General features: G+C 42.9%; 1 protein-coding gene across 19 annotated transcripts in view; it reads right to left on the bottom strand.

The window, feature by feature from the left end:
- The window catches only part of MAP2 (microtubule associated protein 2), a 242,021-nt gene that overhangs the window by 161,693 nt on the left and 53,447 nt on the right, over positions 1-26,881 (bottom strand). For all 19 annotated transcript variants that reach the window (XM_074829675.1, XM_074829674.1, XM_074829688.1 and 16 more), the window contains exon 2: positions 26,569-26,628. The gene's annotated coding sequence lies outside the window, so the exon portion shown is untranslated. The remainder of the gene's footprint in view (positions 1-26,568; positions 26,629-26,881) is intronic.

The raw sequence follows: 26,881 nt of genomic DNA, 5'->3' as shown, positions 1-26,881 counted from the left end.
CCAGGACACAGGCACAAACGCTCACGGTGATGCTGCCACAGCCATATACACATGCACCAGCAAAGCCTTCAGCTCAGAAGAGACACCACCACAAGCAACACGCTGGTGGCCCTGTGATTCCCTCTGCTATCTCCCCAGAGCCCTGCACAGGACTGTGAGAGGTCTGTGAGAAATTCACATACGAACAGTAAACTAATACAGAACACAAAGTAATTTGCTTGCTTAAGTAGTCACTACAATGTCACACAGGCTACTTACTGTTAAATCATCATTCCTTTACCTCTATAGTAGAGTGAGGTAAGTCTACACGTATAAACAAACCCTAAATATCTACAGAATTGTAGCCTGGTGCAAAATTCCTACTAGCCAAATCTGGGTAGGTTTGCTATATGGCAGAAGTGCTGTACTGGTGCTATAGAAAGACAAGTCTCTCAACAGCAACCGGGTGTTCATTCATTTACATGTCCATCAGAGCCGGTGCCAGGCTGCATGACAAGCAGCAGGACAGACACCATACACAGCAGGCACTGATGGTGCCAAGAACCGCGTTTCTTCCTGAATCAAATGCAGTTCTGCCTTTTGTCAACTCTTCCCTTCCCACCTCTCATTGTCCCTCTAAGCTGATACAAAAACTCCAGTTTGACAGAACTGCAGGGAAATGCAAGGACGCAAACATGTTATTAACAATCCAGAAAATCCATCTTCTGAATTAGAAGCAGCCAAAGGCTGAATTCTCCAAGGCAACTTGCTCCGAGTATTTGATGTGGCCAAGGATAAAGCTGACAGGGCAGGAAAAAAGCTCAGATTTAAGCAATCAATTGCTGAGCCACTGAACCGAATACAACTGTGGATAGGACTTCAGAACATTATGAGACACTTTGTGGTTTCATTTGTGCATTAGCAGTATCCTCCTCCTCACCTGTGTCATACAGCTGCAGCTCAGGTCAGCAGAGCTGTCCAAGTCAGTGCAGCCCCTCCGTAAACACCACAGACTGATAGCCATTTTCTGTATGTATTATTTGGAGTTCGCTCTCTTTGGCGATCTCATTTACTGCAGCAATACAAATAACTCTACTTCAATAAAGCAAGACCTATACAGAAAGACTAAATTAGCAGAAGTTCAGACAATACTGAAAAGAGATACAAGTATCATATCCAAACATTTACAAGATTACTGTGCGCAACAGAGAATGAGTGCAGTGGATATGAAAAACAGGTCTATCAAAGCACTAAAAATCTAGGTAGTTATTGGAAGAACTTTTCTATCTGTAAGGACAGTGAATCAAAAGTAAAGCAGCACTAGCAGCGGTGTATGCACTACATCCCTGAACTACAGCAAGAGAACTGGGGAATGAGCTCTAACTTCTGGCTAACCAACTTCCTTCACCCACCCAAATACTTTTATTTGCAGTTTTGGCAGCTCCCAACACAGCTGCTTCTCTCTTCCATTATTGTGATTTTCAATTTAATACATCATCATTTCGTCCTGCTACATTCCCTCTGAGCCAATATCCTGCTGCTAGGGGCAGCAAAGAGCCTTTCTGCTAGGTTTTAACCTTCCATTTTCTGTGATGTGCAATGCACCATGGGGTGCATATTGCTACACTGCAGAAAGTTTTAATTCAGAAGCAATCCTATGAACACCTTCTAGACACTAGCTGGGTCATTTGGTGAGAAACCTGGGAAAGCATAAGAAAAACACTTCATATACCATAAAAAGACCAATCATTTCTTCAAGCAGCAGGGTGCTATTAGATGACAAAGTCTTGTCTCCCTTGCAGTGGCTGTCTGTAGTAAAAGGGCCAGAGGCAGCTCTGTGCAGATTTCATCCTAGCAGGCAGCAGCAGGGCTACGCCAACATGGATCTGGTGGAACACAGCAGCATTTTGGCTGGTGGGGAAGAACCACCATGTGGTTCTCCAAGGGCCACCCCAGGCACTGCAAGATCTCCCCGTAAGGGATCCCAGTTAGGGTCACGTTAAAAGGCACCGTCTGTCCCTGCGCCCTCAGCTCTGCCGTGGTGGGACTGATCTTTACGTAAGGTACTGCCCAAGCTGGACAGAGAAGCCCTCTAACGCACTGGTGTCCCATCCAATCCTCCTCCCAGCAAAGCGTTTAATGGGGGCTGTTTTCAACCAAGGTTAGGAGGAAAACAATTATCTTTTTTATTTGTTTGAACACAGAAAGTAATTGAGCAGAGTACAGAAGGGTGGCCAGGAGGGAAGGAGAATGCATGGCCTTTTCCTCCTCTTGCATATAGCTCTGAGCCTTAGAAGTACTGGGGTACCTACTCAAATTCAAGGGATACACAGTATCTGACCTGGAAAAATAGGAAAACAAAGTGCAAGAATAAAAACATCCACAAAACCTTCCAGCCTTTTTCCTTGACTGCTTAGGGGGTTTACTTGGGTTTTGGCACTCTTGCCACCTAAACCAATGATAAAATGCAATGAAACTGAAACTTTTTGTCCAACCACAAAATTCTCCTTTCCTGAAATGTCTCATACTGAACGAGTCCAGCCAACATGAAAAATGTTCTTGTAGGGAGTGCGGAGTTAATGATTTGCTCAATGGGAAAGGACTTAATTTGTTTCCTTCACATCAAGACTTGGCACAACTTACATGTATCATCACCAGTACCCAAAAAACCCAACCTTACAGACACCAACACACTCATAATGGTGCGCAACTGCTCTGCAGAAGTGGTGGTCTCACAAGTTTACATTCTGTATCATCTCTTTACAGCTACAGCTTCTCCCATTCTTGCGCTCAGCCAGGACCAGGCTTCTTACCGGCCCCACTCTGTGGAGGTGCAGTCCTCTCACCATCTTTTGCTCACTTGTTGCAAGGTCAGACCCACTGCTGCAGTGCCCTGTTGAGGGGACACGGCAGGAGCAAGCTAACCCACGCGCAGCCACTCGAGCACCATCTGGCTGGCAGGTCTGCTTCCCAGGAGCTGCTCCGCTTCAGCGGCTCCCTTCCCTGCCAGTGACTGCCATGGCTGCAGCAAGGCAAAGAAGGCATCTTTCTAAAAGGGATTAATGTCTCAGCACTAACCTGGCCTAGTAAGCAGAACCAAACAACGCTACAGCTCTGCCCCACATGCTGCCATCCTACCCTGCACCAAGCGAGGGCTGTGGCAGCGCACAATACTGCGCATCTGCCCTCTCTGCGCTTTGCACGTGCTTTGATGCACAAAGCTCAACCAGCAGGCACCACACTGAAAAGCTCCTCTTGGTTCTGTTTTCCCACAAAGGAAGTGCTCCTTTCCATCTACACTCCCATTGCTCCCTCAGCACAAGTGTTCTGAGCACTTTCGTGAGCAAGTTTATGGTAGGTTACACCTATTAAGCCAAAGATCATTACTGCTTATTTTGATTACCACAGTGTTTAGGAAACAGCTGAGAATGGGGCTGCATTGTAGCAGGTACTGTACAAACACATGGCAAGATTATTTATATAGATACGTAGGTGGTGTACAGTATCAATGTTTTCATGGTAAATGAGCAGTAAAAGCGTATCACAAACAGATTTTCTAGCATCTTCAGAACCTCTGCTGGGGTAAAAATGCTACTTTGCATGAAGTTATATGCACCTATTTTTCTTTGGTGGGAACTCGTGTAGCAGAAAAGACTTCAGATTTTGAAAATGCCAGTATTATTAAAAGACAGAGGAAGATCTCTGTCCCAAAGAGTTTGCTATCTCAACCACCATTAAATATCGAGGTGGAAAAAAAAAAAAAAAACACAAACAACAAACTTCCTTCATTTATATGGTGTAAATACACAGTTTCTCTAGACAGAGACTACAACTGCCTCAGCTTCACAGAATCACAGAATCAACTAGGTTGGAAAGGACCTTGAAGATCATCTAGTCCAACCATTAACCTAGCACTGACAGTTCCCATCTACACCATATCACCCAGCGCTATATCGACCCTACTCTTAAACACCTCCAGGGATGGGGATTCCACCACCTCCCTGGGCAATCCATTCCACTGCCTAATAACCCGTTCTGTAAAGAAATACTTCCTGAGCTTCTGTTTAAAACAGATTTTTTTATTATTTTAGATGACTTGGGCTAGAGGGCAAAATCCTAGATGTGACAGAGTCAGCATTTTATACAAGGCTTTTTTGTTTGATTGTTTTTAAAGTATCTCTCGTTTTAAACACAAGTAAAACAAAGTGCACAATTCCAGACACCTGTATATAACATTAAAGGACAAGTACCACAGTGTGTTTAACATCAGTTTGAAAATTGTTTTAAGGGATTGATCATAAACATGATTTTGAATGGAAAGATCTTCCTATTTCAACATTTTTTTGAAATGTCTCTGGAAATGAAAAAGGACTATTCTCAACCTTTAAAGGATGGATTTATACTCAAAGCAGGTTTTAATACTGACTAAATTATCCAAACTCTTATCATACTATACAGACACACACCAGGAAAAAAAAAAAAAAAACAAACAACAACAACCCAAACCCAGAAATCATGCCTTCTGGTGTTTTTTTTTTCTTGGTAAAATACGCAAGAGCATAATAGCAATAATGTCTGTCCTTTCACACAATTCTTGTAGCTGCTGAGCACTGCACAAGGTCCCCTTTCATCCTCACTTACTTCAGCAGAAGTTCCTACAGCATCCTTTGGGATAAAGTCCTTAAACACTGAGTTTACAAAGCATTTAAGCATCTGTATAACTCTGGGCACTTGGGCAATGCATCCTCACTTAGCAGAGCACTTATGCACTTAAAGTAAATCATGTGCTTGGTGGCTTCGCTGACTCAAGGCCTTAATGCTGTGTCTTTACAGGACTAGCCAGCTTCCATAGTGTGACTGAAACAGAGAGCCAACAGCTCCAGAAATTACAGACCAAAGTTGGCTTCCGTTTTTGAAGACAGTATGGTTAACAGATAGAGTATGTGTACTGTAAGCCTATTATGTGCAGTACATAAAAAGCTCTGATTGGGATCAGATGCTGGCAGGTGTCATTAACCCTTGCCGTTAAAAGAAATAAATGTGTGTGTTTTAAGTGACAAGGAACCTTTGGAAACCAGCAGTAAATAAAAGTACTCTTCAGGATGAGGGCAGGACTGAGCATGATGGATGTAGCAGCAGGTTCACTACTGTGTAGCTGAATCTCTGCAAATAGCAATGCATCTTTGTGTCTGCTATACTTTTCAATTATAGATTAGTCCTGGTTCTGCTCTAGTTTATCAGCTCTTGTCACCGTGGCAACACATCTAAAACTACCAGATACTTACCCCTCTCCCTTCAGCCAACTTAGAACAGATTTGGAGTTGTTTATGTGGCTTTTAGTTAGGTGTCTCCCCCACAGGCACATCTCCAAATGCTGAGTTACTACAGGTGCTCCGAACAGCAAGGTTCTGTATTTTGCCCTCTGCAGGTCCCAAGGTTAATGGTCTATATTATTTACTTCTGGCATTGACTTCTGCACACTATTTGAGCTGTGTGTCAACTACTTAACAGTTTTCATCACAAGCCCACCAGAGTCATTGGTAGGCTTGCTGCTGATTTAGCTACTGCTGTTACCATTCATCATCCAACAAAATAATCCTTAAATTTTTTTTAAAAATTGGCTCTGAACTTCCAGGCAGTCGTCTTTGGTGTATTGACCCTTTAACACTTAGTTATAATACTTCTTCTTCCCTCATATGAGCAGTGGTAAATCTGTATTTATTAACCTAGAAACACTGTAGACATTTGTAGAGCAAAATGCTTCTCTGTCAGAGCCACCCAGGTTTTGTGTACACAGAAGAAAAAGCTAACTAGGACACAACAAAGCAAGATGTGCTGGCAGGACCAAGCTGTCCTCAGAAAGCCCCAGAGGAGCAGAAGACACTAAGCACATGGCTACACCATCAGTTAAGAGCCTGCTGTCAGATCAGACTCACCCACCATCCATATTGTAAATCCTTGGCTCATGCTAAGAGGATGCTTCAACCCAAGCTCTCTGGACAAAGAGATTAGTCATATTCACCATCTTAGCACAGGCCCAGACTATTAATGTGATCTGGACAGCTTTGGCATGGGAAAGGCAAAGCAAGCTACTGACAGCCCACCAGCAGATTGGAGAAGATGGTTCCACCTAAGCACACTTCAGATGCTTTGATCCAGATACAAAGGCAGGTTCTGGCTAGCCACAGTGAGGCCTGATGTGCTGGAGCCTGCTTCTTATTTCACACTGCAAAAACACCCAAAGCTAAAAGAGGGGGAATAAAGAACTACCATAAAAAGGCAACAGTTTCCTAGATCACCATGATGAAACATCAACATCTGAGATCAGGCCCCAGCGGAGGGAAGGAGAAGGCAAGGAGGAATTTGAGATGAGGTAACTCACAGACTGGAAACATCCCAAATGAAACACACAGTAGAAAACTAAGGAGAGCACAAAGCAAACTACTTTATAAAAAGCAAAAGTCCTTGTGCATTCCCGCAACAGAATCACAAAACTAGTTGAGGTTGGCAGGGACCTCTGGAGATCATGTAGTCCAGTACCCTCTGCACAAGCAGGGTTGCATTTGTTCACATCAGCAAATATTTGTCCAGAAGCAACCCATTTAAAATAACCCTTTGGTCCAGTTTAATTAGAAATGCAATTAAAAGAAAAAAAAAAAAAAATCACAGTTCTGCATGTTAATTGGTCAAGTCAGTGGATGTTAGTCCTTTTCCACTCGAAAACACTAATTTTCACCTTCATTACAAATCATGTAACAAGCCCCTGGCTTTACACAGCCCTTAGCTAAACTTGTACCTCATCTTGAACTTGCTATCCAAGACATTACTTTGATGCATTTCTCAGGAGTACCCTAAAAGCATTTTCTGCTACACATAAGAGTATGAGCAAATGAGTCAGCACACACTGGGTGTGAACTTGTGTTGCTCTTTACTCCCTGTTCATTTATCTAGGTGTAAGCCAGGAACAACCCCACTGCTGTCAACTGAATTACATCAAAGAAAGAAAGAAAGTGCACACAGCCTTCTAAATGGAAAATGCAGTATCATGGTTTATAGCTTGCCTAAAACACTGCACATCATTAGAGGCTCACAAAAACATGAGTAGTTTGTGTGCTACGTATTAAAGCATACTTGCTGTCCTAATACAAGAGCAACACAAAAAGAAGACAAAAGTCTTCCATACAAATGCAAACCTATCTGTTTTCTGAAGTTCTGCTAAAGCTTACACTAACACACATATCCCTCCTATTAAAGGGATCAGGAGAAAAAGAAACTGAATTAAGAAAAAAAAAAAGAAATGGAAAAGGATGAAAGACAGAAGTCTGAGATGCATAACAGGTAAGGAAATAAAAAGCACACATCCAGGATTGCAATTTTTAGAGATCTGGGGATCAGTTCTCAGTCCAACCTTCATCTCTGGGCAGTCCGATGGGGGCACAGAGCACCTGCTTTAGCAGAAAAGTCTCCAGCAAAGAAATTGCCAGCAAAGCCACCCCTTTGCCAACTGCCCCATGCATGCTGGGAAAGCAAAGCTATGGCTTGCATCTCGGCTCCTCACATAGGTCTCATCACTGCATTTCTTGCTATGAGACCCTGCACCAAGCCAGAGCGGCCCCTTGCTGACACTCGGTGAGCCTCAGAGAGGCTTTCCCCACTCTCTTGCCTGGAAAGTATCTTGAATCCTTTCTTGCTTTGCATGAGTAGAGGACAAGAGAGATGTCTTGGTGACTTGATGGGTAGAATGGAAAGGTAGGACTCAGCGTTATTAAACTGGAGTGGCAGCTATCTGAAGACCAGAACCTGGGTAGATAAAACAACCCATTTGGGTGAGTCCCTGTGGCATCACTTTGATAATGGTTTTCTACTTTTGAAAGGCACCAGGAGCTTTGGAGAATGCAATCACTCAAGGCCTTTGATGTTTCTCAATTAGCTGAACCAATGCTAGGACAGCCCTGAAAGTACTGGCACAAACTGGCTTCCACCCACAGAAGCACAAAACCTCTTTTCCTCCTCTGATAATTCTCAAGCTCCTGAAGAATATGCCTTGACTCTCTGGTGCACACCTGCATCCATAGACATCTCCTGGATGGATCCCATATGCTTCACCTAGAGCACTCATTCCCCTGCCTCATGGAGAACATTTAAAATCAGAGTGGGGAGGGGGGGCAGAATCCTACAGCTCAAATCAGTCTAAAGTCAAACATGAAATCTGTGTATTTCCAAAGATGGAGACAATAGCGAGCAGTTTAGTTTTGCTAAGGAAAACAAAGCTGTACAGATGAACATGCATACACACCAAGACTCAATCATCTGAAGCTTCAAATGTTTGAGATGCAACTGGAAAGGAACTGTCTCTTTCACCTGGTGTGTTGTTAAACAGCTGTAGAGTCCCTCCTCTGATGGTATAAACACATTTTTTCTTCAGAAATGTAATCTGGGTTATGAGAGGAATTTAGAAAAAAAGTAGTGTCCTTCCTATGCTCCCAATGCACCACGTGGATGATATTTGGGACGTAGGCATTGCCAGACTGAATGGACCAGTGTCTCTCCTTCAAGCTTGTATCCCATGCCCAGACATAGTGGACTCCAGACATTGTAGCAGATCGTCTCCATTTATTTTTTTTTTTTTGGGGGGGGGGGGGGGAACATTTTGTCCCATTCACTCTACAGGTTCACTGACCATGAGGCTGATATTCTTAGGACAGGAGTGGACTTCAGCAACATCCCTTCTGCACAACCAGAAACCCAAAGCAGAAGGTTGTTTAAGCAGACAGAACACAGCAACATTCACACCTAAGAGTTCTGGTCATAGCCTAGAAAAAAAAAAGCTTTTATGTAGGAGTATAACTAATCATGTATGTAATCCCCTAGAGTCTATTTATGGGCTTGAAAATTAAGACCTTACTTGATTATTTTTCTGGAGGAAGGAAGCCTACGATTTCCTGAAATGATGGGAAATAGCAGCGTTCCAAGGCGACTTTATTTACTTCATTATTTAATGTCTACACCCCTCAGTTTAGCACTTCAAAAATAAATGCCTTTTAACAGTCCACCTGCAGCACTAGCTATACAGTTGATTCAACATTTTCCAGTCATCCATGGTTATTTAAGTGAAAAATCAAATCAGAAGAAAAAATACAACAGAAGAAAACACCTTTGGGGTTCAGAAATAACCAGAAGCCCCTCCTGTTCTTTAAGATATTTTCCATTCATACCAAAGTATTTGTTGCTAGAATGAAAGTGAATGGGGCCATCCAGCCCAAAGGTAATTTACAAAACAGTTCATGGGGAAAAATAAAGAAAAAAGGAGGAGGGATCCAGAACAGAAATGTCATCTTGCTAATAGCTATTGTTTCTCTATCGAATAGTTTCCATTAGTGAGGATGAGTCACAGCAAAAACCACTGCCAGCCTACCCCCAGCAGTATTCAGTCAAAATGATGTTGCAACTCTCAGGAACAACATGCAATAACCATGATTTCCTGCAACGAAATGTCAGCCCCAAGTCTAATGCTATTGCTGAGAAGGCTGCAGCTGTGCCTAATGAAGCCCAGAAACACTCTCCCCCCCACCCCCCAACGATGCTTCAAAGCAATGGTGGCACCTTGTCAAGAGGGCAGAAGTCACACCTCTTCTCAGATCTGTCACTCTGATGATTTGTTGTCATTGTAGCACAAAAAATTTGCCAACATTTCATGTGAAAAAGGGCCATTTCAGCACACACTTTTCTGAATACAATTTATTTCTTAAAAATACATGGAAACATTTGTTCACTGAAAACTAACAGGTGCCTTCATGGCTTGAAGGACCAGTACCCAGAAACCATGGGAAAAACCTGAAGGGAATTTGACAAATGTTTCCCCTTTCCAAGATCAGAGGACCAGATGTGCTCATCCTAGAGCAGCCAGGTTAATAAACATTTAAAACATAATCAACCACAATTCAAGACACAAATGTAATGGGAGAAAAATGCAACTGTTGCTAGATCTGACTTGTACAAACCCTGCTTCAGATGCCAAATGACTCCTGGGGCTAAGCTCTCAGCATCTTTTGTCAGCTGTTACTATCTGCAAGAAAGCAGACATGTTCATCTTCCTAATTAAATATCTGGTTACCCTACTGTGGGCATAAACCAGGGCAACTGTTGGCAAGCACCAAAATACACATCCACTGGCCCCTAGTCAGGCAACCCACCCTCTGCCCTGTGCATATGCTGCATTCTTCTGCCATTTTGCTTGCACAGTGTGCAGCTTTCTTGATCCAGTCCAAAGACGTGATTTGCAAAGTCGAGGTGGGCAAAAAGAGCACGCCTGAAGAACCACCAAATCTTCTCCAAGTAAGGCCACAACACTCCAAAGCTGACACAGTGAAACAGTAACTGTCACAGCATTACCTTGCTTTCCTCCTTCTGTATTTCTAGGAATCTGGCTATCAGAATGCCTTTCAAGCACAGTTTCTAACATATATATTATAAAGTTCTATCTCCAATCCACTCTTCTGCATGACATTAACTGTTTTTTGAAAGGTTCCCAGATTCCTAAAGTCTTGGGAAAAAGTTCAAACAGACTGAGATTGGTTTTAAATACACACATGCCTTGCAGCATGACATTTCTATAACTGCAGCCAAAATTTCCATTTACTTTAATGGAAAGTGACTGTTCTAACTGACTCCCCCTCTCACATCTCTACCCTCCTGAGCTCCTACTTGGATCTCCTTTCATTTCCTCACTCTGCCCATACATTCAGACCTCCTTCACTGACACCAGGCTTCAGATTGCTGGATTCCTCTTGCCCCCTCAGTGTAAGTCTCCCCAGATTTATTCACTGGAGCCAGGTGAATTATCAGGCCTGCTACTGCAACCACTTATGTGCTCGTAGATCCTTATTCACATGAGTAACATGGTACATCAATATAAACATTTGCCGTGTCAGGAACAAAACTACTTTGACTACAGCAATACAGAATTACCTGGTCTGGCTTTAGTTTGGCAATGACAACCAGCATAGCCAAGGCTTTGCTCTCACCCGCTCCCATCAGCTGATGTTGACTTTATGATGTGGCTCAAAAGCTTTAATTAAATGTGATCAGGGTACACGTTAACTTCATGGCTTTTGTTGGTGCCTTTTAAAGCCTGTCTTGGTGTAAGAATCATTATAGTAACAGACTGCCAAACGGAAACATCTTTTTTTTTAAATAAAAAAAAAAAGAAACAAACTAGGGGGGGAGGGAAAAAAAAAAAAGAAAAAGGCAGTAAAAATAGAACTGGCTGGAAATCAGAGACCACAAGAAGAGCTGGCTTACAGGAAATTGCTCTCATCAGTTACTAGATGGGAAATTTTTTCCCATGTATTACATGGATCATGCAGAGACAGAATGGTTTTACACACACTCAAAAAAGCGTATTATCACAGGACAACCTAGCTTGCAATCTTGTATGGCTGGGGAGAAAGGGAATGGAGAAGCTGTTCCTTTACAGTCCATACCAGCAAAGCAGAAGGATCCCAAAAGATGGTTTTGTCCACTGCACCAGCAAGTTTCAGTTACTGAGTTTTAAAATAAAAACATTATAACATTTCAGCCAACATAAAGCATCAAAACAAAGTCAACAAAACAGTAACAGATACACCATGAAACAGAGACATAGGGCCCCCGACTTCAGTGGTTCTACTCATAGGAGGGAGCATTATTCATAGTAATAAAGTCTCATTTGTTCAGGTCTTTACATGCTGTTTCATTGCAGAAGTATTACACCTATTTTCACTGTGCCACTCTAATTGAGCCGAATAGCATATTACTTCATCAGGTCTACAGCTACAAGCAAAGCTTACCTATTGCCTTTTAATACAAAAATGCTACATTTCCTAATCTGCCAATACAAGTGGTTTTGTCACAGAATGAGCAAATGTTTGCACAAATGTGGCTGCTGTTGCATGATGGGGTCTAAGCCATGAATGAATAAATAGCTAAATCTCCTCCCAAACAGACAGCTTTTGTGATGTGCAATCATAATCACAATTTGGCTCTATCATCTGGCTAGGACTTCAAGCAGCTTTTACTAGTTACTCCTCGGTGCTCTGCAGGCAGTAAACTGTAGGCTTCTCTCAAAAACATGCCAAACTAATCACTGACAATTTGTTTTTGTTTATGAAACCAGTTCTAACAGCAATGCTACTAATACACATGTAACAACAGCACACTTGCTCCACGGTTCTACAGCATGGTAAGTGTATCATTAGCCCTATTTTTACATTGCTTGAGGTCACCCGGGAAGCGAACAGCAGAGCTGGGTTTTGAGCACAGCCCTCCTGAATGCCACGCTCCCTTGCCACTGGCCATGGGACCGACATGCGCAGAGATATTATACCATGCTCTGCCCTGTATCACAGTGTTTCAAAGCCTGTCGTGGTGACAAAGAGAATAATTCTACAGCAAACTTTAGATCAAATATGATATCACACTAATAAAGAGCAAGAACACCTAGGACTGTTTTCCACCACTTGCTGAGCTTCCGTCACCTCACTGACCCATTTTTTTAGGCCAGTTCTATTATTTCCATTATGTGGCTCAAAATTATCATTCCTAGAAAAGCTTTTCACTAGTTTGGACTAGGTAACTCCCCACCCTCAGCAACTTTTTTCTGTACTTCTTAAGGACCCCATTCTGCCCCCCATACGCATACTAACTAGTATCTTTGTCCCCAAACACTCCCATTGCTGCACTGCAAATCCTGCACTGCAGCAGAGTTTGGCTCCTGCACAGCCAGCAGAACCGTGAAGGACCAGCAACAGTGCTAAATTACAGACGTTAGCTGGGCTGCAGCCATGGATATGAAGGCCAAAATTTAGATCATAAGAAAGGATTGGTCTGGGGAAGAAGTTATATGAAACTGCAAAATTTAAACATGTAACACATAAAACATCTGGTCTAGGAAATCTAGATAAGTTGTTGGATTCCCCACCCGAATGCACAGCCCAGATGTTGCATTACTGTCACCTCCCAGTACTCACTCCCAGAATTATGTAATGGTCAAAAACTACAATAATTCAGAACTTAGGTTTTAAGGCCACTGTTATGCCTATTTTAGATCCTTCATCATACAATCATGCACAAACTGCTCCTATATTTCTCTAACAAGTATCCTTTCCCATTTGTATTTTAAAAGAAAAACATTTCAAAGAAGTATCCCACAATATATAGAACTGTGTTTTTCCCCTATAGTTGCCATGAAATGGATATTGAAAGCTCAGGAGAAATACTCAGATCATAATCCTGTTTGATAATGGAAATCTATCTTCCAGCAGCCAGCAAACAGAAAAGGGGATCTGAAAGTTACTTTTACTGAAAGACAATTTAAAGTTCTAGTGGTTTAAGACACCTTTTATTCTCCACCAGCATTTAACACCTGAAACCAGCATTGTTCCCACATACTCTAAGACAATGCTTTTAGGAAAGGTGGGGCTGAAGGTAGTGCCTCTCTCTACTGAAGAGCCTTTGAAATGATTTTGGGCCCTGCCCATCAGGAGGCAGGTCCGAGGCTCTTCCCAGACCCTTGCAAAGCTCACATTTGCTAGACGCCCCCTCCCTCCGAGGTGCAAGTTGTCCTTACTCCTGTATCACACATGGCTACAGAGACACTACAAGGAACTGTAAAGTATGAAAACTGTTAAACATGAAGGTCATGAGAGAGACCTGAAGCTTTACACTGGTTCTTTACATGCAGGCTGTTATGTACTAACTTTATCACAGCAAATTCCCCCTGAATTCAAACAATCACATAAGGAGTTGCCAGTCAGTGTCAGCCCCATTCTCCTTGTCAAGGATGACACCAGAATACATCACCTCTGGAATCACATCTACAGGGAGCTCTGGCACTGCCCCTGCCCTGTCCTACAGCATGGCTCATTTACCTGGCTCTGAGCACTGACCTTATGGTCATTTTTATTTCCTCCCTGCAGCTCACACTACCCCCGATCTAACCTCATGATGGTAAATAGTCACAGCCTGTGCTCTGTGCTCAGGCAAAATTTTCATCTGCACTGCTTGATTTGACATAATTTTCCTAGTTATTCCTGCCTGAATAAGCTATTTCCACATCTCTGCATGACTTTTTTTTTTTTTTGAAGTTCTTATCTCTATTTAATGTCTTTTCCACCCCATCTCCTTCAGCACCTAGGAAGCCTATGGACACCTCAGCAGCTAACCTGTTATAGATAAGAACTTCCCTGCTATTTACCAATTTGTTTCAAAGCAGAATGCTACCAAAAAAACCCAAACCTCTACTCTGCCTTGAAGAGCAGAGGAAAGGTCATGCCTTCTACGGTTTTCCTGCTGATAATCTAAGCAACCTTTCCTGTTCAATTTGCAATCAACACTCAAAAGTCCTGCAGTTTAAAAGCATGACCTAGCACAACACAGCACACCCGCACTATGCAAGACCAAGACGAGACACACAATCACAGGGGCTCTGTGGAGAGACTCAGTGCCCCATCAGATACAGACTGGTGTCTGCAACAGGGGATGCACACAAGGGCAAGCATAGCACCCACCTCCTGACAACTCACCAGTACACCAAATCCACTGGTCACCAGTGTAGAAGAGGGTCTGCTGCATACTTTTTAATCAAGTGATCAGAAAACATCTCCAGAGGAGGGCAAGATTTAATCAGGAGAATCAAAGACAGTTTTAAATCAAAGTGGTAAATGCAACAACTCCCATGAAAGAGCCTACCAGCACATATATTGAGATACACAGAGTTCACGTAACCCTACAAAACTAGGTAGTATATTTGCAAATGAAATCAATGGAAGCTGAAGAAAGTAGCCTTTCTAGAAATGCAAGCACTGACATTTTACAGGCTGCTTCTCAGAAACATGGATTTATTTCACAGTTAAAATATTTTGTGCAATCTGCCTGGAGAACAGGCCAGGAGCAATCTGACCAAGCCCTTTCATTAGCACAGCAGCATCACCTTTGCTTATCCCGTGCTCAGAGGGGTCTATTTTCAGACTCCTAAGGCAGATGACAACCTCCTGAGATCTGCTGCTCTTGTGAAAGTTGATATGAAAGACACACTGTGGGCTAACATCATCCGAGAATCTCTTCATTTTGACTGCACCTGCAAATGCAAAACTCAGACTTTCGTCCTGCTTCCTCATGTCTTCTGGTTCCACACATGACACTGCTGAGCCTATACCTTGTTCCCAACTTCCAACTGCTGTATAAAACTAATTAGGAAGTTAATACTGCTTCCTGATCAAGGCAGACACAGCCTAACAGGCAGGGCAGTGTCTACTCTGCACCATTAGAGAAGGATGCACTGACCACCCCCTTAGCCTTACAGCAATGGTTCAGCTACACTGACCTGGCTGCAGGGCTGTCACGTTACCCTCTCTTCTAGAAGGTTCTGCAAAATGCCACCCTCAGCTCCAGAGGCTCCACAGGGCTCTGTGCAAGGGGGAAACACAGGATTTGCAGACAGACCAGCAGTATTTCCAGACCTGTAGGGCTAAGCTTGGGTTTTCCTGCTCAAAGACTCTAAACCAACATTTAAAACAGAAAAATACCCCACTGTTTTTTGAAAACTTCTGGACCAGCTCTCAGTCACTCCACTTTGTCTAAATGTCCCTCTGCCTTTTACTTTTTTTTTTCCTTGCAAGATCAAGTTTTATCCACAAAGTCATGCACTTTAAAAATGCCCTGAACCCACAAATCACAGTTGCTGTGCCCAGGCACATGATTCATAACCACAATAAAGTTGTCTGAGGCTTGCCTACTCTCTTCTGCATGAACTCTAAAGATTAAAAATGAGATGCAGATTGCTTCTTTTGCAAATATTCTCTGTAACCTTTATGAGAGCTGGGTAACCTTCAGCCTCGGCTTTATTCCTTACCTGCAAAACATGCCCCATACAGGGAAGTTACTGTCTTAGCATCTCCCATGCCTCTCCTCTCTTCATAACTAAGCTGAAGTACAGCAAAATACAAAACCTGTTCACACTCAGAGAAGAGCTCTAGATCCCCCATACAGGGGGGATGTCATGTCACGAGACAACACTAACGTCAGTGTCACCAGATACAGGCTGGAGAAAGCAGTTTCTGGAAACACCATACAGAACAGGAGCCTTCTTAAGGCAGCCCTTGATGTGTTGCTTTTGGGCAGATACTCATTCAGGTTGCACTGCAGGAAAGAAGCACTCCAAAAGCCTACAATAAGGCTGGTCACAATTAGGAGGCGACAAAATTGCCTGACATGCTTCAGCTAAAGCAGCAGACAGCATGATGTTCACATTTGAATACTCCCAAAGAGATTACAGTTTTAAAAGACGGCACCAACTACACCAGGGGCCAGTGTCTGTGATCCATCAAAAAAATACTGCTCCCAAAATGGAGTGCTTGCATCTTCAAAATTAATCTTTTCAACTGGAAATACAGGAGATGCTTCCACACACAACAGCAGCCCCCCTTGGGCCAGTCAGGGCTTTCACTCTTTTCATACCCATAAGGACTCACTGAGGAAGTGTGGGTGAAGTCAGCATGAAGGAAACAGACATCTGCTCCTGACTTCCATCAAAAAAAAAAAAAAAAGAAAAAGAAAAAATAATCAGAGCTTGCACCTACCCCATATAAACTTACCTAGCATGCAGCTTGTCCAAATAACCTGCGGGGTCTACATGGTGCATCCCCCGTGAAACCAGGCAGTCTCTCCATGTACTGCTCAGCTGAACTTAAACTTCTTCCCCCAGCAAACAGGTTGCAAGGCTCACACAGCTTTAAACCTGCTGCTTTCATTGCAACCACATGATACAGAAGAGAGCTTGACTCCAAGGGTCCCAACAGTGGTGCCCTCCCACCAACAGAAGCATGGTCTACAGGACTCCCCCATTTCTTTTTGATTGCTCTCTGGCCTTTCCAGACAGCGTAAATCCATCCATCAGATCCTAGCAAGGAGCTGTGTAGGACGACTGGTAAGCTGCTTGTTTGCACATTTGTTTTTATCATTTTCTTGATTAGAGGTTTTTGCTTCATTACAGTAGCCAAGAAAATGCAGAGCTGCTTCAGCTGAGGTGCAGCAGAACATCTTTTCCTTTACCTTCTTTTCTTTCAAATGATTGCAGAACACAGTGAAAGAAGTAACATTTACCTACAGGGACAAATAGGCTCCAGGATTTCTCCAAACTGCAAATTATTTTATTATTTGTTAATGATTAGCAGTGCTGTAGAAACAGACCAAACACTTCAAACTCAGCTCTAAATTTTGTTATGAAATAGTCTTATAATGAAAGGTGCTCTCCCCTGTACTGCACTTGTAAAAAAACAAAATCACTTTTGTCTATTCAAGTGAGACCTGAAAACCATTTAAAAAAGGGAGGGAATTGCCCATGATGAGCTGAAACAAACAAGACAAGTTCCTGCGCTACAGTACTTTTGTGAGACTTGCTTCTTCCATCTCACATGGTGACAGATGAACACTGAAAGCAATTTTACATCTTGTCCTGTCAGCACAGGAGACACCTAATAAATCCCAAGATGTAGAAAACACCCAGAAGGCTTTTTTTCTGTTTCTTTTGGCTGCATAATTACAGGCAGGAGTTACAACACTCACACTACCTCCCCCTCTGCCCTTGCAGAAATAATAGGCAAATAACGTGAAAAATACAAAATATACCAGGGGAAAACCTAATTGCTACGTTTTGTGTAAATATAGGACATCTTTCAGGCATCTGTCTGGCTTGTACAGGATCTGGTGCTATTCTTAGCAGAATGGCTTGATCCAAGTAATTCATTTTCTTAAATGGTTTATTTGCATAAGACTGTGAGACACCTGACAGCAGGCAAAAAGCAGCCGCAGCAGCAGGTGCTGCACTGATCTCAGGCCTTGGTGCTGATTAACACCAGCAGAGATGCTGATCCCGAGGAATACATAATCACTGCTCATGGCCCACAACTATTTTCCCAGCTCCGGTACCTCCTTCTCTGCCATGCACAACAGGCACTTCCTTTTCATCCTCAGACAACACAGCAAAACCAAAGGGCCTACCATGGGATGGCAGCCTGGGGCTTCTGCTGCCCACGCAGCCTGCAACAGCACTCCAAAGGGCCTGGAAGGGGAAAACAAAGACACCAGACCCTGCTGGCAAATTTTCTGATGGATTTAGCAAGGCCAGACTTCACACAGGGGAAGCATTAATCCCATGGAAAGCAAGAAGAAATCATGGAGATGTGCTGCTGTGTGATGTCTTCCCAACTCTTCACACTGAACCAAAGCTGAGGTTCCTCAAAGCTGGGTGCTCGCACCACTACCCCAACTGGCTATTGTTTTAAATTTGGTAGGCATTACCCTCCCAGACAACCTGACTAGCCTGACCAAAAAGAAAGCAAACCCTCCACCATATGCTCACTATTACTGCCAACCTCCAAGACCAGCAGTAATGAGAACAGCGTAAAGGCTTTCCAGTTGCCATGTTACAGATGTTGCTTGGTATCTTTATGGTGCATTTCTGTGACTCAAGAGCTTGTTTGCTGGCTGTTACAAATGCATGTGGGTGCAAGTCTGTTGAAATCAATGGAGCTACAGCAATTTCGAAGATAAATAAGCATCTGACCCTGGTGCTTCAAGCTTTCTAGCACAAACACAACATGCATAATTGCGTTCTGACATGAAGAGCTTAAGCACAGCAATCTTCAGGCCCAGCTCCTGCTTATTATGAAAATGCATAACTGTTAATACAAAAATACTGGCAGAATCAGTCAGAATTGTATTCAAAAGTCCAAACTTTCTAGGTCAGCTCCCACAACCTCACATACGAAACTTGCTTTTGTATTTGCTTGAGAAAAGCAACAGCTTTTCATCCAAAGCAATAGATTCCTACTTGATGGGTTGCGGTCCATATTTTCTCCTTCTGAGTACATTATAATGTGCCTCAGATGCATGTACCCCTGTTCTAATTAGAAATAAAGTATAAGTTTATGCACACTGTCCATACTGTTACTGCTTGTACTATGGAGCCACTTCTTAGTTGTTAGATCAGGATAAGCTGTTAATTAAGATGTACAGTGGAAACAGGCACTTTGAGGGAAGAGAAAACAAAGCACTGCATGGGGCTCAGGAGATTGGAGTCTAATCCCGGCTGGGCCACAGACTTGCTTACTGTCTGCAGATAATATTAATGTCTTGAGACGTGCCTCATTTCTCACATGCAAACTGGAGATACTAATGCTCTCTTTGTACTTCAGGAATGGATCTCCAAGGAGGCTCCTCCTTCACCTTCTGTCTGCCTCAGCTCTGGAACCAAACACCTTCACAAAAGAGTAACATGGCATTTTTCTGGCTCCTCAACTTGGCCCCCTAGTCACAGGGAAGGCAAAGATGCAAGGCTGTAACTGCTGGGGAACATGGGCTTCCCCCTACCCAGTCTTCCATGAGTTCAAACTCATTTGTGATGTAGTGCAGGTTTGTTTTTGGAAACAGTCAACCCCTGCACGTTCCCATTCACCTCCCATTCCACTTCCATAGCAAGGATTTTTGGGCTGGCACTGTTCCCTGACAGGTGTTTTTCCAAACTAGCCCCAGGTCCAAAAGCCTTTCTCCAATGCAAACATTCAACCATGCAGAGCCTTGCCCCCCAGCTGGCTCCTATCCCCTTTGCACATATTCCCATAACCTTTCCTATAGGAAGATCATTATTTAGTTCAGCAGGTGCTCCAAGGAAAAAAAAAAAAAGAAAAAGAACAAAAGGTTACAAAGTTCTGGGTTTCAAACGTAGCACCATTGTGATGCACGTATCTTCCCTAACTCTGAGCTTTTGATTCAAATAGTTGGCAAGAGCAGTCTGAGTGCGACAGCTCAGCTAAAGAGCACACGCATCTGTTGAATTCTTGCCTACAGTTCTGTGTCACAGCCAAATCTCTCCTAGGACTGCACTTAAAAACTGAGGATTGAGGCTTTCACATTTTCAGCCACATGATTTCCCCCGACTCTTACTCAGAAGAGGGGCCTTTGGAAGCCTCAGCTCAAAGCAACCACTGCTGCAACATCAAAGCATGAGATAACAGCGTTTGTATCAATGTCTAGCAAACCAAAGCACCATGCTGTACAGCATTTGGATCATAAACCTATCTGATGGAGAAAAACAGCAAAGCGTAAACAGCCCCCTGCGCCAACAGTGGTTAAATAAGGATGACAGTGACATGGACCTCTAAAACAAGTATTTTCCTCTTTTTTGGTCAGGATCAAAACGTTATGAGTTCCCATTCATGCCCAACTCTCTCAACTCCTAGGCTGATGTTCCCCATACTGAATCAGACTGGACTCCCTAGAAGCATAGGGCTTTCATCAGGATTTGAGACTAGAAATTATAAACCAAATGACTTGACAAAGTTATTTCAGCTACACGTAAATATCTAGAGGAGAGGTAACAGAAGACTTCTGATTTGTGTATCCTAAAAAGTGTTTTGTTCATACAGTAAAATAACCAGATGATTATAATAGTAGAAAGGCAAATCAGTTCCAAGAAAAAACAGTGAAGTTTTGATAAAAGTTTTAAAGTGAAATACCTCCTGCCTTTATACATTGCTCAGACAAATGAATTGAAGCTCAGACAAATTAACTGAATTCTACAATCCACCTGTCAATGTCTGAAAATCAAGAATTTGGTGAATGGCTCCCATTAATCCCATATGCTTCGAAGGTGAGAAGCAACATTAAAAGAGATACTGCAATGCCTTTAGATAATGAGGCATGTTTATGCCTGCAGCAGTTAAGAGCTAGAAAAAAAAAAATTATTCTTCCTATAACTGTTATCTCTTTTCTCTCAGGATGTCGTCCCTCTTCTCTTAAAGGCCCAGCCCTATGGAAAATCTGACATTCCCTTTAGGCAGAGCTGCAGTGAGACCCTCCATACTGCCCTATCAGACTGAACAGCTTTAACCCTGGTTCTATTGTAGCTCTTCTCCACTGGTACCAGTAACAAGTGACTATGGGAGAAAGGAAAGACTCTTGACATACCACCTGTTGAGTTGTAATGGTTCCAGAAACGTGTGAGGACAAGGAACAGAGATAAAAATCTATGAACAGGATATGAGTCGGGAGTGTAAGTAACAGAAAAGCTTCTATTTCTGAATCCTACACACTGAAATGGTTTTGCCCCACCAGTAACAAAAGATACTCAAGTCATAAAGGCATTACAGCCAGTATGCTCAAAGGCTGCAAGTGAAGCAAACCTTGTAGATCATCTACAGCTGGGAAAAAAAAAAAGCAACCTACCAAACAAACCAACCAACCCACCCACCCAAAACAAGAAAAGCTTTGGGGAATAGAAACTTTTATCCAGGTCTTCACCACTCACCTGCAAACCTGCCTGTTTTTCCTGCTATATCAGATAATCTCATAAAAGATGTTTTCTCTTTCTTAAGAGACTTGTCTTGCTTAATTTAAACTTTTCAGGTTAGAATTAAAGGGCATAATGTCTCTGCTTTAATACTGTCTCAGAAGACATCACTGCTGTATTACAAAGAAAAGGCCTGGCTCCTACTCCCATTGAAGTCAAGAGCAAAACTTCCACTCATTGCTGTGGAGAAGTATCTAATCAAAATTGTTATTATCCTACTGCCTTCCAGATTCCTGGTAAGGTATGCAGGAGGTAACAAGGGATATGTTTTTACCCCATTGAATTACTAAAATAAGGATTAAAAAGAAAGTATTCTAAGGGCCTACTGGCTGGTCTAGTCATTTATTTCACATAAATGAACTGCATCACAGAGTGTTTGAAGACTGAGCATTAAGTAGAAGCAGACGCTTGCAGTTCTACAATATGTTGTTTCCTTTTAAAAAAGTTGTGTACCACCTGTTCCTTCCATTTGCTGTTTTTTTTCCTGAAGACATTGCTGGCAATGGAATTAGTCATTAAAAAAACCCCACAAACACTTACTTGGTTAACTAACTAGCACTCGGGAGCTGCTGGCGTCAATAAGAACAACTTCCTCAGATACTCCCTCAATAAATATTTTTCTGGCCCTGCCTCTGGGTTTCACATCTGGTGTTTGGTAGAACATTAACTCAAGCATTTGCTATCACTCAGAAAACTGCTGCTTTTTAAACTCTGCGCCTTTATACATTATATGTAATCTCAGACAATGAAAAGCAAAGTGGCCCTTAAAAAGAGCACCTATTTCTGTATATTCATAATCTCAGGCTTTGAATTATTTGAGCAAGTGGGGTTTGGACATGTAGTCTGAATGCCCAGATGCACCTGAAAGAGAACAAAAACAACAACCCGGTTCTGCTGCTGTGCAGTATTGACATACTCGTGCTGTCCTCAGTAGAGCCATGCCAATTAGAAATCTGGTCCATTAGACTTAATACTGCAAGCATAGCTGGTTCAGAGTCATATGGGTGCCAGCTGGTTTGCCTGCACTACTGGAGAAAAGATACTACAGCCACAACCTTCATTCAACACCTCCCACTTCATTTCCTCCCTGGCACAGGACCTAGGGCAGACGGCCTTCCCTGGTCTCCATCCTACCCATAGGCTTCTGGGAAAGAAGGTGTCACACCAGCAGCCTTCCCACTTTTCCACGTTCAAACACAAGGAGCATCACACAGGTCTGCCAGGCGTGCTCTCGGTCCACAAGACAGAGCCGGTTAACATCGCAGTTTGACGTCCTCCACCCTAAACTGCTGGATGCAGCCCAGGACATGTGTTTTTCTAACTCTTCAGCATACTGGCCAGACCACAGCCCTCCTGCTGCCCAGGGCTAACAGGATTGCCTACTGAGACTGCAAGGCAGTGCGCTGCACATCCCAGCAAAGCGTTGCTCAGGGCAAACACCACATGAGATCTCTAGATGGAGAAACTCTCCCTCTCTCTGCTCCATGCACTGGAGTGCTCCTTATGAGAGGAGCCCTTGGAACAACAATACAAGGAACACTTCTAATCAACTGGGTTGGTTTTTTTTTTTGTAAGCTCAAGGTCCTTTTGACTTCAACGTGAACAGCCAAGGCTCAGTCGAAATAGCTTCTGCCTTACATGAGAGAGCACTCCCTTGGTATCTACCAGTCCTTAGCATCAAACCAGAGGATGCTGGATGTGACTGATATCCATGCCTTCAACAGGGAAGCGGGTCTGGCTTTCTCTTTTCTTTTTTTACTTTAGCACAAAGAGAAGAATGTCACACAGGAAGTCTGTAACAGAGAAAGGAGCAGGCCTAAGGATAACATCCTTGATGTTTGGTCATGTGGAATGTCCTCACTCCCCTGTACCACACACGTGGCATCACTCTCCTCAGGAACCTCTGGTGTGGGAGCTCTTAGCATTGCTGAATCCCTTCACACTTTCTGTTTCTAGCAGCAGAGTAGGAGAGACTGGTAATGATGAGTATATGTCAGCAGCTCCAGAAAACAACTTGATGTGCATAATCTTTCACTGGGAACTAGAAAGCCAGTACACCGTGGTGCCACGACACTTAGATTTCTCCAAGAGATCAGGTGTTTCATTACAGTAATTTTATTTTCTGTGCTATAGCAGACCACTTTTACAAGATAAACAGCCCAAAAGAGCAGCAATTTTAAAGACAGAAGCACAAAAGACTCCATAGTATAAGTGGTGATCACAGTTCTCCTATCACTCTTTTAACAGTATAGACGTAAATGCTCAGCTAGATCTGTCTGTTTACAGGGCTTGTAAGCTCACTCAGTTTCTTCATACCTCACATTCGACAGAGAACAGGTGTCCAAAAACCAAAAGCTTTTTCTAGATTCAATGGAAAGAAAGGTTCTCCAGAAAATGGCTCAACCACACATGATCTGCAGAGCCCTCCTGAGGTGCCCATCTACAGACTCTGCTCTCCGCAGGAGGAGAGCAGGGCAAGCACACTTCTTGCAAGCAGTAGCCACACACAAGGGCCTAATGTTAAGCTAGGCAATACAGATCTTTGGGCTTTTGATAAAATTCTCTCAATTTTTTTGTTCATACCACACTGAAATTCACCATGAATTATTACAGGTCTGAGAACTATTTCCTGCACACACACATGTTCTTCCTGTGAAATACGCTGATAAGATTTAAAAATAAGTTTTGTTTTTTTTCAGATTTTCAGTAAAACACAACTGCTGTGCTTACATTTCATGTTTTGTTTGAGGATTTGGGTTTTATTGCCCTGCAAGTGTGAAAAATTAGGTAATATTTAGGTTCAATATATGCCTGAGCTTGCAGAGACAGGTCTGAGACAAATGGTCTTGCTTTCATTCCTTTGTGCAAGATACACAACTGCTATGTGATGAGGAAGAAGGGTGAGGGTACTTTGGGGGAGTCCAGAAAGTGATGCAAGAGTCAGACCAAGAAATGCGTGAAGATTTCTTCTGTGCTATTAAATGGGTTGTGTACTAGATTAAGTGATGGTTCTAAGGAAAGCTATCATGACAAAAGGGAGAGCTGAACATTTAGTGTGCTGGGAAAAGTCAGGTGATCTGAACATGCCTTAGATTCACACAGGAGAAGAGGGAAGGAGAACATTATCAGATGGAGGAACTAACACAATTCAAAGTTTAAAGTGTTTATTCAGTCTTGGTCTGGGGCTGCTCCTGCAGCCTGCACTCACTGTTTGATCAGCTTACTAAAATGGGATTTAGGCAACTGATTATTTAATTACAAGAAGCTTTTTTGCTCTCCATTTATACAAGAACAACTCTTCTCCACATGACAAATTGTGAGCAGCTCAAACACAGCTGAAAGTACCCATATTCTGGGTACTGGGAGAATTGGATTACTACTCACTTCTAAGAGTAGACAGGAGTTTACCTAGCACTTTCAGCCAAGAGCTCACCAGCCTGCACTGACTTTCCTGGTTATACACATCACTGTTTGTGATGAGCTTTTGGTAAGAGCAGACAGCATATTCAACACCTGCCATCAAGACATTTGAAGCTCAGACTAGCACCAGTGAGTTAAATTGCAGAATGAACTCTCCTCAACTTCACTGTTGCTCTTTGCAAAGAGCACCCACCAAACAGCTTTGCCTACACTTCAAGTTCAGACCTTCAAATCGCTGTCTGCCATTAGATTTACTGGACATTACAACTTTGAAAGGCCTGGCTCTTCCTGACCATTTAACTTTTTGACTAATTAATCATGTTCAATGACATGCAGAGACTGATAAGCAGTAGCTAAAAGAAGTGTCTTGTACTGACTGAAATCAAAGCTAGACCTTTCTTGCTGGACAAGGATTAATACCATAAGCAAGACCCCTGGCAGTTTCATCTCAAGTACGTTGACAACTGGAGGCTTGCTGATAAATTTTCACACCTCACCTGTTTCTCTCACTGGCTTTCACAAACACACAAGACAAGGCTTACATGACTGCAGCAATTCCTTTTTAGCATCTTGAAAATACAAACAGTATGTCTGCCCTGCAGCCTGTCACAGTTATAACGCAGTATTTCAGAGCTGACGACAAACACTGCACTCTGACATACCCAGCAGATACTGCCGCTCTGCACTGAAATACTGCTGCTCATTCTCCTGCTGTGGACATGTACTCTAGACACTAGATTCATGCCTTCAGATGTAGGAAAAGAACCTCTAAGAGAGAAAAGAGGGGCTGCAGTAAGAGCAGCAGTGTTGGGCCAGAAGAAACTGTCCCCAGTACACAGATGCAGGCAACATATGTCCCAGTTTTTACTCCATTCCTCACCCTGAAAGAAGGACAAGAACCAGCTCCAGGAAATAACAAAACTAAACCTATGACTTCATCATGGCTGTGCAGTGTCACCAGATAAATCTGGTGCTTGAAAACTTCAAGAAGCTGGGATCAGCACTCTTCTTGGCTGAAGAGGAACAACCAAATAATTGTCCTTGCAACAACCACTGGATAAAGTGAAAACGGTATTTACCGGGGCTCTTTGTGTTGTTTTTCACTTGAGCCATTTAAATAACCAAAAGCTGTCTGCACCCATTACATAAACCCTCCTCTGAACAGATAATGCCAGGGTGCAGTGGGAAATCCAGGGATCAGCATTTCTTTGCATCTGTGCTGCGTTGCAAATTTGCGTATTCCGTAAACAACTTCAATAAAACATTTCAACAAAGCAGAGCAACGAACCCTCAAACATGGTGAGCATGTGGTGACTGACAGACCAGTAATCAGCACATGTTGCAGAGAACATTCTTGGCAATGATGAACCCTAAATTTGAAGTGTTAGAAGAGAAAAATGCCACATCATAGGTTCAGCTTGCAGTGCCTGTACTCAGCAGCACCAGCTTTTGGATAGCTCAACTTGTACTGCCGATATGACATTTCCTACAGAAAACTGACACCTGCACAAAAAAGCTGGCAAAAATCCCAATGCATTTTTATTTTCACTTAAGTTTCCACCTCTGTGCCATAAACAACCTCACTGTACAGCCCAGGAAACGTACACATTCTCTTTGCTTAAAACACCATCAAGACACAAAACACTTGTACATGCAGACATAGGAGGAGTCCTTGTCAAACTATCCAGTTTTGTTCGAACAAGCCACAGAGGTTCATGAGGCAATCCATCCTAGTAAAGTCATGATGTACAGCATTTCCAGACCAACAAAAACAGAAAGCCCACCTTCTGGTGTTGTCACGTTGTCAGTCACAGGGTATTTTATTTAGCTCAGGTTTCCACAATCTGAAACAAAGCAAAAGCTCTCAGTTAGTGGCAGCTACTAAAGGGCAAAGGTTCTCATTTTATTAAACGAATTAAACACTCATGAATTGCAACATGTGATTAGCAAAATACCAAAAGCAGAGAAGGAAGGTAACGTGTGCAAAGTTACACTAAACTCTCCTTTCCAGTGACTAGGACCTCTCCTGCCATCATAGCTTACATCCCTTCATATGCATCAGGCCATGTCCCACTGAAGAGCTTGGGCCTTCAGAAG

Source organism: Strix aluco, chromosome 6 (genome assembly GCF_031877795.1).
Source record: "Strix aluco isolate bStrAlu1 chromosome 6, bStrAlu1.hap1, whole genome shotgun sequence".
Classification (NCBI taxonomy): domain Eukaryota; kingdom Metazoa; phylum Chordata; class Aves; order Strigiformes; family Strigidae; genus Strix; species Strix aluco.
Note: the sequence above shows the minus strand (reverse complement) of the source record. Positions and strands in the feature narration are given on the sequence as shown.